Genomic DNA, 17,617 nt, shown 5'->3' with positions numbered 1-17,617 from the left:
ACCAAGTGTGAGACAAAAAAAGCCATATTTGTTTTGTTGGGTTGCGAAAGGTATGGAAATAACCAATCCATGGGATAAGCAAAGAGCTGCTTCCCCCTTCCATCAAAGCTACTACACCCACAGCCTGGGAAGAGCAGAAACCAGCAGGAATTGGGTGATAGGGTGCGAAGGACAGGAATACCCTGTTTTTAATTCAGAAGCCATCGTCTCTGGCAGTCTTTTGCCTCTCTTGTCTCTGCTGGTCTCCATGGAAACAGCAGCCAGCAGAAGCATCCTTCGCTCGCTGGCTCCAGCACCGACAGATTCAACCAGGGGTCAGAAGCAGCCCCTGCTTTCACGAAAGCAAGAAATGTGCTGTCTTCCTTCCTCTTCCTTTCTGCTGCCATCCTCTTTTCTGATTTTTTTCTTTTTCTTTTTGGTGTGTTGGGGTGGGATCTCACCTATCACGTTAGTTTTTCTTCAGAAAACAGCACATAGAAACCTGGTAATTCTCAGGCGTCTCTCTGGACAACGTGACCGGCCATATTGTAGGCGAGTCGGGATGTCTCTGATGGAGATGCTGTGGGAGAAACGTAGAGTGGGACACCAAGCCTGGCTGCCAGGACACAGGTGACACGCTGTGGAAGACCTGCCCAAGCAGCACCCACACCACACTTACGAATAAAAGCATGGGTTGCACCTCTGAGCCAACAACGCATACTGCATTATTGTTTTGGTATTTAAATATCTTGTTCGAAAACCCAGGAAGATTAACTGACGTTGTCCAAATTGACATCAGAAATTTGTTATTCTCCATTCTCACTTTGCATTTCTTCTGCTGAAAACACTTCATACATCTGGTCGAAGAGCACGAGCACCACAAGGTAACCTGCTCCGGGGATGGGTCGGTCACACAGCAGGCAGCAGCACCTGAGTGAGCCCACAGTCCCAAAATGCTTGGACAGTACTCAGAAAGAATGCATTAGCCATAACCAGGAACACTTTGCAAACAGAAATGAACCATATTCACCGAATATTTTATCTAGAGCTAAGAATTCTCCCAATTTGTGTTTTTGCTGGGTTTCAGAATAAGCTTTGCTGAAGACTGTATAGACCCACAGAAATGGCTAAACCGCTCGGTGTTTTCTGAACACCTCTGTCACCACAAGGTACTCATGAATATAAATATAAGGAAAGAGTATTAGTCCTACACCCAAAACATGTCACTCTGGGTGGGTCAACATCTTGCGTTACTGAAAGAGTCCTGTGAGAGATGAGGGTGGCTAAAATCACTCTTGCTCCTCTGCCCCTTCCCCCTGTCCTATACAAATTCCCCAACCCTCTTAATCCCTACCGGAGCCCCATGCCAATTTCCAGCTGGCGTTACGGAGAAGGCTGCAGCCAGAAGACACGTGTAGGCCCACACCATCTCCAAGGCCAAGCTGCTTTACATCCCACCATACGTCCTCCCTTTCCCTGCAGGGACAGGCAGGAAGACGTGGTGAGGGACGCTGAGGGACGGGACAGCCTTGGCCCGACTACCTGTCACCTGTCTGCACAACAGGGGACTAAAAGCTGTGAAACAAACACTTCTAACACAGCCACCAGGTGTGACGCGGCCCGGCTCTGCTGCCAAGAACTGCGGCACCTGACCGCAGGCCTCTCGGCGGCTGCTTCCCTGCAGGAGGGCACTGCGCTCAAATGGTCCTGAAATGCCTTGTCCCTTTGCTCCCTGCTGGGCTGGGAGGTGCCACCAGTGCCTCTCCCCATCCTCTCGTCACCTCCAGATGTGCTCCAGAGGGGACACTGCTCCCCCACACCAAAAAAAGAGGAGAAGTGTCAGAAATATGAACCTGTTCTTCCAACAGCTGTGGGGCCTACCCACGCTTGCTATGTTTCCACTCATCCCACCCGCTCCAAAACTTGTTTTCACATGTCAAAACCACTCCTACTCCACTTCCACAGGTCCCACATAGCCTTCCTTTGCTTCCACCTGCCTCCCCCGTGTTTCCTCTCCGTTTCCAGTCCCCCGACCCGCTTCCGTGCGTCATCCTACTGGTGGCGTGGGGAAGGGTTGACAACCCTAATGCTGAGCTACCGCAGTCTCCCCGCTCCCCTCCCTTCTCTCTTTCCAGCCTTGCACATATCTATTTATATTGATGATATACTTTAATCTCCCCTTAAGTACTGTCTTGATGGCCTGTTTCTCTAACAAGCATGCATAACTACTGATTTTGATTACCAGTCTGGTCTCTGTTTCACAAGCAACCCTCGCAGCAGAGACTGTAAGAACATTTTGGAAAAGCTTGTAAAGAGCCAATATTCCCCAGAACAGAGGTCGCTGCATGAAGACCCAGGGGTACCTTCTTTTTCAGCATTAAAGATAGGATGACCTAGCATGGGTTCTCAGGTTTCAGGTAAGGGCAATGATACCCTGAGAGAAAATAAAACATAGCTTTGTTTCCCTGAGATAACCGATATCAAACAAAACCACAGTGGGACGAAAAGGGACACAAAGCACAAGAAGGATGGTGACAGGGTGACAGGGCCTTCTTTCCTCTCTGTATGTTTGTGTATGCTATGCTGAGGCACGCCTTTTCATGGCTGGCATTTTGACTGACATCCAGCATGCCAGTTAATAACCTTAAGAACAGGGAAGCCTTAGACATTTGGTCAGTAAAGCCTTCACTTGTGGACATCCTCAAGCTGCAATGGAAACAGACATCAATTTATCTTGGAAGGTTTTGTTGTAAGAGACGCTTGAGATGTCTTGAGAGGGTGTACTGAAAGACAGGAGCACACACAAACACACACGTCACCTTTCACTTTTCAATAATCACAACCGTGTGGAAGTGCTGGAGGTTTTAAGCCATCCTGCTGTTGAAGGAAGAGGTGAGCTGACTGGAATGAGGCTGACCCAGAATTAGAAGCCAAGATTAATACGTCTGTTCTTCTGATTTCCAAAGTAGAAAACAAGGTGGAGAATGAAGAAGGAGGGAGGCTGGAAGAGAAGTGGAGTATATAATTGCCTAATTAACAGGATTTTCTCCACTGATTATAATCACTTCCAAATTAAAGAGGGTTTAACTGCATCATAACCAAAATTTTTCTTGTGCTTTTTTGCATTAGAGAAGTGCCAGCAGTGTCAATGAGACCGCTGCAAGGTTGGCTCTCCAGTGACAGAGCTCTCATTAGTGACCTGGGGCCCAACCCTCACAGCTGGCCTAACCTGGCACTGCTCCAGTGAAGCTGACAGATTAAATAAGACCTCGAGACTTACTCACCTACCGTGCTATGGAAGAGAGAGAGGGGGAATGCAAATCTTATGTGAGCGCCCAAAAATGTTCAATCAACCCACAGCATTTTCATGCATGCTTCTTTGTTGCTGCAAACTGGTTTCTGAGCTTCCAAACTTCAGATTACTTGCATATATGGCCACCACCTATTTATGTATGTGAAAACCTGCTCCACATTGGCACATTTTCAAGGCTAGTCTGGCATTGCTTATTTTTTTCAGATACAAGCAGCTTATACTGAAAAATCTCTTCAAAAGTGTGTCTTTGTGAAATTTCACCTTAGTTTTGGAAAAATTCAGAAACGCTCCAAAACCAGCCAGATGTTCCTTTGCACCAAATCTCTGAACGTTTCAAAGTGGAGAAGAACCTGCTTGGATGCACGTGATATCCACAAAAGGGGCAGCGTAGAAGGCTGGCTCCTTGCCCAATTCGTTTTTCTTGTGAAACCTGCAGAAGGCTCTTTTCCAGCTGGGAAGAGGCACTGGGCACTTTAAATTAAAATCTTTATGGGTGAAATGGACTTTCATCATTTAGACGTGAAATGATCTTATGCTGCAAAATGAAGAACCACCCTTAAATAACAAACTGATGGCTCCCTGCAGAGAACATAATGCCATACACTGTACTACACCGGATCTTTAGCTTCCTTTGGGAAACTATCACAAACATTATTAGCTTCCCCAGAAGAAAAGAAAATGAAAATGACCTTAGGCAAACATGCTTCTTTATATTTTAAAATATAAATACACGTGTGCATATAATAGTATTTTTACAACTCCACCATATATGTCAGCTTGCCCCATCTAAGCCCTTATCTTTGAAAAATACAAGAACAAACAAAGACTTACTTGCATGCCATGTGCTCTGTAAATAGGTACACCTTACAGGCTAAATTCTTACCTGTTGCTCAGACACCCACGTTCACAGGCTGGGACCCATCTACACATGCATGACTAACATACATTTGTATTTCTGAAACATACACCTTACCCTCAGAGCCAGGAAGTAGGAAGGTCAATGTTCCACATGCTAACACATTTGGACTCGTGCCTAACCCCTGCACATCTGCTGTGCACTGCGTTATGATCACACAGCTGTAAGGGGAAGTACCATTATCATGCTGTGTGCACCATGGCCACATGCAGACACACGTAGCATTAAACTCCTGCAATGCCATGCAAGAATTCTGTGCCCTTTGCTAAGACACATGCATGCAAACAATCCCCAGGGAGTAAAATAAACATTTTGCAAATAAGAGATCTCTTCAGGTTACCTAACCCATTCTCAGCTAGTGTAGCATCACCTCCTCTAGACTACTTCCTACTTATCTGGTAGGCGGCTGACAAGCTCATCTGACCCCGCACGCAGATGCAAGGTACCTCTGAAGAATGCTGGGAGCCCACAGACACCGAAATCCAAGCGCACCTAACAACCCTGACGGGAGGCAACAAACAGAAGTATACCACCTATGTCTCACGGGTAGCATTTCCCCCCACAAAAAAAAAGAGATACGATGAACATCTGGCCCTGGCCTCTCTGGGGAGCTGAAATGACGTCTCGAGCTGCCTGTTTATCGCCTCCAGTCCTTGACAGCACTGGCGATGCCATCCATATTACTGACATTTTTCGCCGCCCTCCCCTCACTGCCATCCTGGCTTGCTATGGCCGGCTAGTCCTGCTAATGTTACCATTTACAAGAACAGCTGAGACAGGAGTGCTGACCGAGCATTTCTACCGTGCCGTTATCGATTCAACGGGCGTACAAAAAGCCAAGGGGTGCTCACAATTTTTCTGTGGGCTTGCAAAAAGGAGGGGGAGTCGCGGAGCATGGAGCAACCTCCCCCTGCTCCGGCATGCTGCATCTCCCGAGCACACACCATGGCCCGACTCACCCTGGATGCTGAACACGTCTGCCAAGCCCATCAGCAGCTTGGCCCCGTGCCATAAATCAATAAGTTCTCTTTAGAATTCCACCTTCCAAAAATATTTACTGTACATAATTTAATATAATACTCTCCTGGATAAAGAGCTGACATGTTTAATTACCTGGCTCAAGTGCTTCTACAGAATACTGCACACCCAGCCAGGAGCATGGACAAACAGGCAGCAGATTTTTAATCTGTTGGGACCTTGGGGTGGGACAAGTTTCAGTCCAGAGACTCTGCTCTGACAGTGTCCTCCCACTCCTAGGATGTTTGTGTTGGACCCTCGGAGGGAGCAGTTTCCAGCCCGCAGATCTTCAATGGGCTCTGTCTTTGCCTTACCAACACCTAAAGAGCCCATGGAAAAGGAAGGGGTGCTGAAAAGCCAGCCCTTATCTTCACCAGCTCAGCAGATGGCTGCTGTCTTTGATTTGGTGGTAGGATCATTCATCCCAGAGAGACTTCTTGCCCAAGCAGCTCTGGGAGAGTTCTACCACTCCCTGCTGCTTTTTGGATACGAGCATCCAAGATTTCTGTCCATTGGGTAGCCTAATCACAAAAAAAAAAAAAAAAAAAAAAAACTCACCACTTACTCCTCACATCTTTTAGACTTTAGTTGTAATTGAAAACCATTTTTTGGTGTCTAAACCCTGATTTACCCTTTGCTTTTACCTTTCCATCTCTGCCATTTGTCAGACGTGGCATCCTTGCCAAATGCCATGCAGCCTCCTGTGCTTAGGACCCATCCTGGAGACCATCACGAGTAACCAGGCTTTGGTTCAGCCTTTCTGCAGTCTCCTTACGAACACACACCCCAGCTGGGGAGTTTTCTTTTGCAGGATCACATTGTTTGATCATTTATTGCATGCCATCTGCTCCAAGATGTATAACCTCAGTGAAGGGTGTGCTAGCCCGCAGGTAGGCACCGCTAACTACAGGCATGTAGAGTGACGGTGCTGTGTGAACGCAAGGACACCCCTCGCAGTCTCAGCAAGTAGAGTTCACACAGCTTTGCGCAGACTGTCTCCTTCCTGAGCTCCTCTCCAACCTCTGAGGAACACTTTGACTTTTGGACTTCCAAAAGCTCCAAAACTTCGGAAAACTCACCAGTGCACACGGATGTAAATCAGCTCACGTTCAGACTTCTGAGCATGAAGGTATTCCTTTCTGCATACGCTGCTGAGAAGTTCTGAGCAGCTTCTGCCAACCGTTTCCCTTTGATGACCAGAGGCAACGTCAGCTCTGCACCAAAAGCTTGAACCAACGTCAACTGAAGCTCAGTCTATGTACGTTCAAAAACATAGCTCTTTGCTCTCTACGTGATACACATCAGCAAAGTTTTAAGAAATCTGTACATCCCAGTTCTCACAGGCTTGTCTCATATTTTCATGAGGAGGTCCCAGTGATCAAGGAACATCACTGCCCTAGTTTTCATTTTCATCAGCTAAAACATCTGCAACTTTTTTAATGACAAAATATTTCTCCAAGGCTTATTGCTATACTGGGTAAAAATTTCTCTGCAGTTGCCAGCAACAAGAAATCCAGGGGTACAAGCCTTTGAAGTGAAAAGTTGAGTGTAGATGTTATCAAAGCTGTTCTTTTGTATGTTAATGACGCTTGTTCAGCAATTCAGAATGGCAAAAAGGTTGGATTTTTTTCTGTCATTTTGAAAATACAGTCAACTTTTTCTTCAGCTAACCTGATGCATGTCCCCTATGTGACACAGAACCCAAATTCCACCTCGTTCTCCTAACAACCCTTTTACCTAATCCTCAGCGAGTTCCAATCTCACTCAGTTAAAGCTTGATGATCACTCCCAACTACAACTGGAAACCTCCTCCTGAAGAGGCAGATGTGTACTTTGAGCAGGGAGGTATAAATTTAGACCCAAAATGCTTTTACTGTGGGGTTTTTGTCAGGTTTTCAAACCAGACAATTTTACTCCCTCTCTCAGTGATTCTGATCTTTTTTTTGTTTAGTTGCTGTAGGGATTTTCTCAGCAAGGGAAGTCTGGGTGGATCAGATTGGTCCCCAAACACAGTCTAAATCAAAATGTGAGTAGAAGTCTCTCTCCCTGCCTCCCTTGTCTCTGAGGAAGCCAGGGGTGTCTCGCACAGTGCTGTGGCTGATCTGACACCTCGTGTGCAGCGCTGCTGCGCTGGGCGCGATGTTGCTGCGTGCGATGTTCCAGGGGGACAGCGACGGACTTGCTGCAGCTCATAGAGCTCTGAGCAGGAGTCACCACAGAGCGCCTGAAGCGCAAGGGACGTGGAAGAATGTGGAACCCCTTCTGCTCAAAGTGAAGGCCTGAAACCTTCAGAACTGCATCTCTCTGAAATGGCTACAAACGCTTACGGCACCTGTTCTATCCAGTCATGCACCGTGCAGTTTCTCTACATGTAATAATAGATCACTGTCAGTGTATCTCAGTCTTCATCTGCAGCGTTTTCTGCTATTCTTGTCCCCAGACTGTCCTACGCAGAGGCTGCCTATCACGCCAAATTTTCTGCTAGTGACAAACATCTCATGTGTAAAAATAGCCCTGAACCAACTATCTTTTTTTTTCTTTTTCTTTTTTTTTTTTTTTTTTTCTGGCCAGTTTCACTAGGCTGAGAGAATACAGATTGAGGACAAACATTTGGATTTTGTCGTTGAAGGTAAAAAACCCTCCTATCTGAGCACTGTAAAAACTGTGTAATCTAGATTTGGATCTGTTGTCTTGAGATCATCTCCGGTGACCAGGTCTAGAGAGAAACCAGAGATTTGTTTTCTCTTCTCACCTACAGGCAGTCACTGAAAGCAGAGTGGTTTCCTGCTATCTCCAGAGGTCTGAATCAGGCACCGTATCAGATGGTAGCACAGATCTGAGATGCAGCCAGTGCCTTCACCACTCTGGATCACTGTCCCCGTTCCTGGTGCCTCTCCCAGAGCAGAGAGCTCGGCTCCTCCGTGAGACGCTGCGCACCAGCTCCCTGCTTTTCACCCAGCCCAACTCCCACCCTCCCCGGGAGCAGCTTATCAGAGGCCCCGGCATTGTTTAGCTGGCTATAAACCAGCAAGCAACTTCTGTCTCCATGGTGAATGATTCTTTGTCATCTTTTCCTCAAAGCTTTCTAATTAGACATCCTGTAATTTGCAGCTTTTCTGTAACGTATTTGCAGCGGGGTGTGTGTGTGTGTGCGTGTGCACGCACGCGCGCAGGGGATGAAAATTAAAGTGTGGCAGTGAATCAGCAGTCTGTAAATAATCGCCACAAATAAACAAATATATATATTTTTTAATGAGGCACGGACTGGATATTCCTTTCAGGCAAGCAGCTGGTCATTTTATTGTTTCATCCTTAAATCCTCAAAGCCAACCTGCTGTAACAAAGACCATCAGTTCCCACTTATTCTCGGGATGACGGGAGGACGGGTCTGATGGGGGGGTCTGTCCCACAGTCGGGGGGAAGCAAAGAATGGAGGCAGAGGAAGTGAAAGCACAATGAAATAACATGCCGCTTAAGAAACATTCACCTCTAGTTTAGCATCTCTTCCCTAGCTGAGGGCTGATCAAAATCTGTTAGCATTTACTAGACATCTTGTGTCCTTTGTGAAATAAGCTGCTGATTTCAGCAGGTTCCTGCTGGACGGGTATTTATTTACCTCCCCCAAGCAACCTGTACAGCAGGTATCACTTATCAGGCCCATGGAGACTCACCACAATAAAAAAGGAGCAAAAAAGTACTGGAGGGGAGCGGTGAGACAAAGGAGAAAAGAGCAAAAATAAAACTATTGGTTTAAAGGACTGCTTTTCCCACTATCCGAGCTGATCACGAACCCACTTTGTGCCTGTGTCCCCATCCCCCTAGTGACTACTTGTTCACGCAAAACATGGACAACTGACCACCGATGGCAAAGCATCCCCTGACAGAGCTCCTGGAACCTGCTGCCTGGCATATCTCCTTGGGAGTCACCAGGTGTGACACTGCTTCAGGACGCAGACTTTCCCCATGGCACACTGCCTCCTGACAGAGGAATACCTTCTGAGTGTGTGAATGACGGAGGGGTATTCATCCCTTATTCACAGCCACGAATAAGGTCTCTCTTACTGCCTCCTGACCTCCTCAGTACAGTATTCACATCAAAAAAATAGGCTTTTTCATCTATTATATAGACTCATATATGCATCCTGTCTGTTCTCTCAAACATTACTAGAGAGACTGCAAAGAAAAACTGAAATTTCATCAGTCTCACTCATTCCCTGGCCGGAGCTGTAAAGCTCTGCTTCTGATAACGCAATCAGCTCTGCAAGAATATACTGTGTTTTCACAAAGAGGGGCTTACGGTTTCAATTTGGGAATAATTAGATGGAACAGATGCAAATGTCAAGAGTATCTGTGTCTGCAAATTCCTCCAATAATGCATCTGATGACCACAGAATGTTTTATGAGGTTCAAGCCTCATCCACAGCTAATGGCTCCCAGTTAATAGAACCAGTCAAAGGGCAAAGAAAGGAGAGGGGGATGTTCATGAATATTTATGAAGCAAAACAAGCAGCAGAGATATTCCCTTTTAACAGGCTTCATTACTTCTTCCACTCTCGTGATGAAGTAACTGTATCAAAACCCAGACATCTGTGTGTTTCTCAGCTGACACAATCACACTCAGAAAATAATTTAAACATATATATATCTATATCTATAAATGGAAGGAGGAAGAATTGGGCATACTCTATTCGTTTCAAACAGTTTTGTTGCTTGGGGACAGGACCAGACTGACAGACAGCCATCTTCTGTGCCTAATGGTGCAAGCTGCCGCGTGCCTCCTGAGAACACTTGAGCCTTCTCGGAGCCATGAATGGAAGATGAGAGTGCTCAGCCCCTCCAGGGAGATGTCCTGGTGGAAAATCTGGTAGTATTGGACCTAAAAGTCTATAGGTATGTTAAAATGTAATAATAGCAAGGCTTGCCAACCCTTATCAGATCTGCCTATCAATAGTGACCACACAGCTCTCAGCAGGTTGGAGTCACCTCTAACCATCTCAATCTGCCCGATCTAAGAAGCAGGCTACCACCAGGAAGCAGGTTGGTAGTAAGATTTTCTGAACTTGGTACAGCCCCTGAATGTCACAGGTTACAGGAGGACTCCCTTTATCCAACCAGTGTGCCAGGGGGCCATCAGCATGCTGGAATGCAGAAGATGATGGGTATAGGAGCGGACAGGCCCGCTGTGTGATGGGGTTTCTGCACAGCACTGCCATAGTTCACAACAGACTGCTGACAGAAACTGGTAACCCATCAAATCCCATCAGATCAGGCATGCTGCAGACTGTCAGACAAGTGTACACGCAGAAAACATACCCCTACAGACACAGAAATGTACCTAAACTCCAGCCGTAGCACACAGCTTTGTCATGATTGTGACTGCAATGCACACCTTGTCCTCCCTTCTGGTCTCAAGTGCAGGCCTATCAGAGGAATAGCTCCGCAGAAAGTCTTGTTTTTACTCACAGGATAACGTACAGGTCTTCCAAACAGCCCTGCTCTGCCTCCCAAGCAATACTTTCACAGTCTTACCCTGAAACCCTGGGAGAGAAAGAGGGGCACAAGCTCGATATATCCAGACACATCCTTGCAGGCGCTAAGGACATTCAACAGCCAGTACCAGGAGCCTCTGTATCTTGAGCCTGCAAGAAGTGTCCCTCAGACACATCCTTCAGGTTAAGGCACAACTCTTCGCTGAGTTCCTCAGCCTCGAAACTCTACAGCACTGCAGGAGGCTGGAACATGTGTTGTGGTTTGGTTTGGTTTTTCCTATGGACACTTTTAATTTAAAATATATATATATCATTTTCAACAACAACAACAAAATTTACTAATTATGCAGACTTCCAAGAAAAAAAAAAAAAGTTTTCAATTAAATTTGTAAGCACAGGTATATTATTTTAAGGAAGCGTATATTTTCTGAAAGCAAACAAAAAACCTGAACACCCCATAGTTTGAGCTGAAATCAAAGTTGACATCACAGATAGATATTAATAAGGTTTTTTAACCTAGCCTTGCTCAACATTCTGTGCAACAGATGAGCGTTTTTGGCACCTCTTCCATGTGGGGATAAATTGGTACATCTTTATAGCACTTTCCCAGGGCAGCTTCTCAAACAGATTTCAGCATCCGTGGCCACATACCCAACCACTCACACCTGCTGTTTGTAAATCTTCCAGTCTTGATTGCTCCCAAATTACCAATGCCAATAGTTTTTCACAAATGTACCCAGTCCTTTCAACAGCGTCTTGCCCTCAAGTATCTACCTGCATATGCAAAACATTAATTCTGTAGATTTCTAGAAAAGAGCAGACAGATAATGGATATTTTAAAATTGAGCATGGATCTGTAAGTCTAGCATTTCAGCCCGCTGCCGTTAAATCTGCAATGCCTCTGCAAGATACACACCCTCAAAAATCCTACAGGACCATGGATCATATAGGGTAGAACCAAAATTGGCCTTGCAGTAGGAAAATAGTGTTTCTTTAAATCTTTTTTTTGATACTTGATATTCATTAAATGATTTTTTTTTTCAAAATAATCAATTTTATCTTGCTCTTGTACTAACACGATAGTTAAATCACTCCAGTGATTTCCATGCAGCTGTTTTCAATTGATTCCCATAGAAGCGAAAAGGCGACCAGGTTTTCATCCTGCACTTATTTCCACATACAAGGGTATTTTTCCACATATCCGTCACTCCTGAAAGCCAGTACAATCCTGATCATATCAGATGTTAGTCTAACGTGCAACTTTTTGCCAAAATGAGAGGAATCAGCAAGAATCGGAACAAACTGGGATAGATTTGGCATTAGCAGCATGCATCTGTTACATTACACTCAGTACTGCGACACCACAAAACGCATTTCAGTCATTAATGAATTCTGCAATATGTACACGTGGTCTAAACCAGAGCTGATCCATAAAGTTTTGCTCCCAGTGGAAATATCTGGGGTCGAGTAAAGGTGAGTCAGTCACTTCTAAGCCCTCAACCTGGACAATTAATTCCAGTCTGCTCCCAGTGATGTTTGGCTGCAAGCAGCATTGGCTTCTCAAGTACACGTGCAATTGTCTGTATTGATCTCCAAACTGCCCAGAGCCTTTTGAATGCATTGAATAAAAGTTAAACTTTTTGCTGAGTAAATCCAAATGAATGTTTTGTAAATTTTCAATGTGCAAAGAAAAAACTTAACATCTTTTTGATTTGCGGTAGCTAAAGGTTTGGGGTTTGTTTACTGACAACACTGGAACTTATTAGGAGACAAATTATTTCTGAAATTAATAGAAAACTGACAGTCAAGCTCGTTTCACTCCTGAAGGACTTTTACAACGCACAAGCCCAACAGAAATGCTTCCACAGGTTTCTGTGTTAATTAAAAAAGAAACGTAACAGTGGAGGCATTTTAAATATAAACTAACAATCTGCTCTGGCGATTGCATCTCTGTGATGCGGCATAAAACCTAAAATTGAAACTGAGCAGAAAATGACTATAGAGGCAAAAATGAAACTCGCTAGCACCTCATTAACCGAGGAAATTGCAGAGTGGTCCAACAATACGAATACTGACGGATGGAAACTATATTTTTTAATCTTGACTTTTAATCTTCTAGGTTATTTTAAGTAACAAAGTAAGTACCTTTGTTTAATTATTACTTTTAAATGCAGAGGCAAATTATTTGCTGGATCAGCTCTGTACTATATGAGCAGCTCCATGATTTTTGCTGCAGCCTGACCCTTATAGCTTCCTTGTTCATAGGGAAATTCTGCCCTCATTTTGACAGCCCCCAGCAACTCTTTAACCTGAAATTATGTGGTTTTTTTTTTGTGGGATTCAATATAGGGCACAGTTCAAGAACTAAACTATTTACAGATCAAGAAACTGAATGTGAGAAATCTAAGGTCAAAAGTTGCTATCAGAGCTTCCTAGATGATGTATCAAAAGCAATTCCCAGATAGATGTCTGAATTCCCTCTGAAATCTTCTTTACTTTATTGGAGCCTGTTCCTATTAGCTCCTTTAGGAAGTCTGTCACATCTAGGCAATAGTGCAGCAGAAGCATTCGCCTACTGAACTTTTTATTCTTAAACCCTTTTCAAAACCTGGGCCGCCACCTTTGAGCTCCAGAAGCTGGGAAGTGCCACTGCAGGTAGTTGCCACACCTCATGAAGAGAGTCACAGCACTTGGAAGGGCACTGAGGACCAGTCCAGAGGAGAGTGGCTATTCAAGGTCAATGTCTGTGACTTCTTCTCCTGGCTGGATGGGATCAGAGAACATATTAAAGGCCTCTCCCAGCTGAGATGATGCATACCTGGTTTAGTAATTGAGGAATTTCAAGCTAACCAACAGGCAGCTGGGTACTGCAGAAACCAAACTGCACGTCAGTGGCCTTTCAAGCCACCAGGCTCCCTCGTCCAAGCAAGTCTGTTGTGGATCCGGCAGAGACCCACTCATGTTGGGATGCTGGATGCTGTCTGGTCACCTGTGGACCAAGGCACAGTCCGAGGACAGGACCTGCTGCACTGACAGATGAGGGCAGGCAAAGTGCACCTCTGTTCATCTGCTGCCTCCTCTAGGGTACGTTGTCCTGTGAAGGGCTGCAGGAGTGCACAGAACCGTCCCTGGAGCAAGGTTTATACACAGAGAGAATATCTTTTATTAGATCAACTGGTATAGCTGGAAAAAACAATGAGTTTTTTTCAGGCTGAAAGCTTGTCTGTTTCTTCCAGCTATATCTGTTGACCCAATAAAAGATATTTTCTCCCTACAAACCTTGCCTTCCTTATGTACAATCATGACTACAGAAATCCTACCACCGCTTATTGGAACCCCTCCGAAATGGCTCAGGGTCCTTTCTCGCAGATCAAAGACAGATGGTCACTATGGATCATTTTCTCTTCCACCTCCACAGCCCCTTGGGGTCCATTCCTCCTTCCTGCCCAAGCTGCTGGTATTAGTGATTAAACTACACAGCATGAAATGCAAATGACTCCAAGGTGTACTGTCTCCCCTGTAAGTAAAATAAATAGCATCGTTCCCAGCTTTCTCAACACAGGCCTACAGAAACAGGGAAACACATCAAAGACCCTTCTTCATTTAACACTTCAGGTCTTCTACCAACATTTTAAACACACATGATCTCCCAGTCCACCTCCGCAACAAGCAGCCTTGCCTTCTTGTCCCGAGCCATTCCTCCCCTTCACTTCTCTCTCCCTTCTGCCAGGCTTGAGCAGCAGGGCAATGCACAAATTGGGAACTGACCTGGGTTTAAAAATATGCATTTAATGTACCGCTGAATACCAAAAGAATGAAGTCAGAAAAAGAGTAATCTACACCCCTTTGCCACTCTAAGGATTGCATCCCATCTCATCAGACACGTCTGGCTACTGTGGTTCAGGCATCCACGATGTCAGTATTTGGCTGTGACAACTGGTTGTGCTTAGATACCAAGCCGTGTAACTAAAAGAAGCTTTGATGCTTGCAAAATGAACCTGCTTACGTATCATTAGCTGTCTCGGGTCATTGGACACATCAAAGACTCCTTGTAAAGTCTGAGGCCAGTGCCATTTTCCTGTCCTCTGCTCAAGTTGTCATGGTACTGGTTGTAGCTGTAACCTCCGGGCTAACTGCCCCTGCGCAATGACACCGCTGACTGGCAGTGGGATGCTCACGGGACACAACGCTTCCACGCTCCAGCCACCACTCACGTGTGTTCAGAGCTGAACACAACACACATCTCTGTACCTGCCTTTTGTTCCAGGAAATCACAATGCATGCCTTGCCTGCTACAGTACGTCAGAGACATATGCATGCCCATGCACAGACTGTGGGACGGAAAAAAAAGAATGTGCACAGACCATGGAATAGAAGAAAAACCAAAGACATTATTCCATTTTTAATACCTTAGCAGAAGCTCACACGCTTTATTCATGAGGTCATATACACATTCATGTGGGTAGAATGATCAATCAACAGATCAATAACTCAACCGATCATCTGTCACCTTTAATTCTTTCAGGATTATCTTTCTTAAGACAAAAGAAAGACAGATCTCAAATACCTTATACAAAAACCAAACAGACGTATCAGCTGGTACTCTGGATTACATGAGTTTTAATGATCACAAGATCCTTATAAGCTTCTACCTGTGTCCTGCATCTTCAACATGTGTAGCAGCATATTCAGTTTCCATACGGAAATAGATGCGTTCTCAACTCAGACACCCAGGATTTGAATGAAGCCACACCTGAGGCCTGCAAAAGACACTCAGCTCGTGCATTATCATTTTATTGCAGTTTCTCTGCTAAACTGAGCTCCTTAGCGGGGTTACTTGACCAGAAAGCAATCATCAAACATCAATGTTTCCTAAACTGCCTCACATCTCTCCAGCATGACTCAGTCCAGCTATTACAGAAACAGAGGCTGGATTCTCAGGTCCTTCTCCCCTTTCTGTAATCAATTGCCAGATATCTTTGGAAAACAAAAACAAAAACAAAAACAAAAAACAAAACCATCCAGCCGTATTCTGTCTCAGTTTCAGCCTGCAGAATGGGTGTGTTAAAACACACTCTGCACAGCAGGCATCCCTAACCAGTGTCTGTGAAATGTAGGATGCAGCAACCTGCATATGAAAACCTCTTATCTAACTCACCACAGGAAATGAACCAGGGACCCACGAGCACTGAAAGCATTAATCCTTCTGATTTCAGAAAGATGGGAGGTTTCCTGTACTAGCACCTTACCCAAAGTAGGCACAAAGAGAGGGCACACCCCACCCTTGCGGATCACCTTGGCACAGAAAACCCCAAGCTCCTACACACTTCTGTGCCTATATCACCATCCACAGCCCTTTACAGTGACGCAGAAGCAGAGGCACAACCTGAAGACACTTTTCCAAAGGCAAGTCATGGGCTGGAGAAGCTGATGGATTCAGTGGGCAGGAGGATCTGCAGCAGAGCAGGGAGGCACAGCGGTAGGAGCTGCGCCACAACCAGCGGTACGAGATCCTTAATGCCCAGTGACAGGAGAGCACTCGGGGCAGGGGCTGGCACTCCTCCAATGCTGGAAGAAAATCGAAACATGGAGAAGCGATGGCAGCTCCATCCATCATCTCTGGATTTCTGACCACCGCGTTCAGAGCGGAGGGCCCGTGGTGCAAGAGACAGACCACGTTTCAGCTGGAAAGATTCAATGACAAGGCTCCTTAAACAGAACCACTGCTTCTTTCGGGAGGGATCGCACCCTGACATGAAGATCAGGGAGGTGAGACACCGCAGGAAGGAGTTAAAGCAGTGTGGTTTGTTTCTAGGAAATGTGTATAAAGAACAGACGGAGCAGTAACGATAGCAAGGGAATCCTGCCCAATAAAACTTCCCCACTCCTGCCAAAACAGCCATAGGTTGTGTTTTTCAGGAATTCATTTAGCCTGACTAAAGTTAATGCAGAACTGGCCAGATTCTCTGGACAGAGCGATTCAGCTGCCCCGACTTCTGAGGAGCCAACGCGTGGCACCGGCTGCACCCGAAGTGCCAGACATCCGTCACTGCTAACAGAACACATCGCTGCTCGCTGCAGTAAAGGCTTTAGTGCTGCTTCAAGACCCACCCAACTACAGTACATTCATCTTTCCTGCTGTTCAGTTATTTCTTCTCTGCCTCCCTGAAACTGTGGTGCAGTTTTGTTAAACAACTGCCGTAGCAATGTACCTTACTTTTACTTCTGGAAAAAGTTACACTTTTTTTCCTTTCATTTATCGCACAGCACACACAGACACACGGAGTGTACACCATCAGTTTGCAAACTGTCGTGTGACCCAGCGGGCTGAAAGGTGCTCCATGAGCATCATAAATCATTCTTTATCTGCCTTGGCTCGTTTTATTAATAGCACATCGAGGCTTTGTATGTCTTAAACGCTTTGGACCGTTCCTTTTGTTTAGGGGAAAAAACATTGATAAGGATTTGTTTATTCAGAGGGAGAGAAGGACAAGTATTAATATTTTTGTGCTGCTGCTGAAAACACAGTCCCAACAGGGGCTGAATTTCCAACGTTTTGTGTAAAAGCCATCGACAACCCTTTTCACTAGGCTACCCAGGATGTTGTTTAAAGCTTAACGCACACAAGAAATTTCATGTAAATTAGCCACCTGAGGGTACCAACACGGACCCATGATTGTAATAGAAACATATTGACATTGGCATCAAAAAGGCTAATTAACTGCTTCCTTTCTGCCAGCTGCACACTAGATCCACGCTGCTGCTCAGCATCTTCTGGGCTGCTGCAGATACCCCGGCAAATGCTCTCCTTCCGTGGAGCTCGGCACAACAGCTGCTTCACAGGGCTGCACAGAAGCGCAGGGAGCAGCATGAGAGCTCCACAAGCAAAGGGTTAGAGGGCTC

At 45.5% G+C, this 17,617-nt stretch overlaps 1 protein-coding gene across 1 annotated transcript in view; it reads right to left on the bottom strand.

Annotated features, from left to right (window-relative positions):
• TMEM178B (transmembrane protein 178B) overlaps nt 1-17,617 on the bottom strand; it is a 223,469-nt gene that overhangs the window by 84,044 nt on the left and 121,808 nt on the right. The gene's annotated exons all lie outside the window — the stretch shown is intronic.

Source organism: Oxyura jamaicensis, chromosome 1 (genome assembly GCF_011077185.1).
Source record: "Oxyura jamaicensis isolate SHBP4307 breed ruddy duck chromosome 1, BPBGC_Ojam_1.0, whole genome shotgun sequence".
Taxonomy (NCBI): Eukaryota; Metazoa; Chordata; class Aves; order Anseriformes; family Anatidae; genus Oxyura; species Oxyura jamaicensis.
The sequence above is the reverse complement of the archived record's forward strand: the minus strand, read 5'-3'. Positions and strand labels throughout refer to the sequence as shown.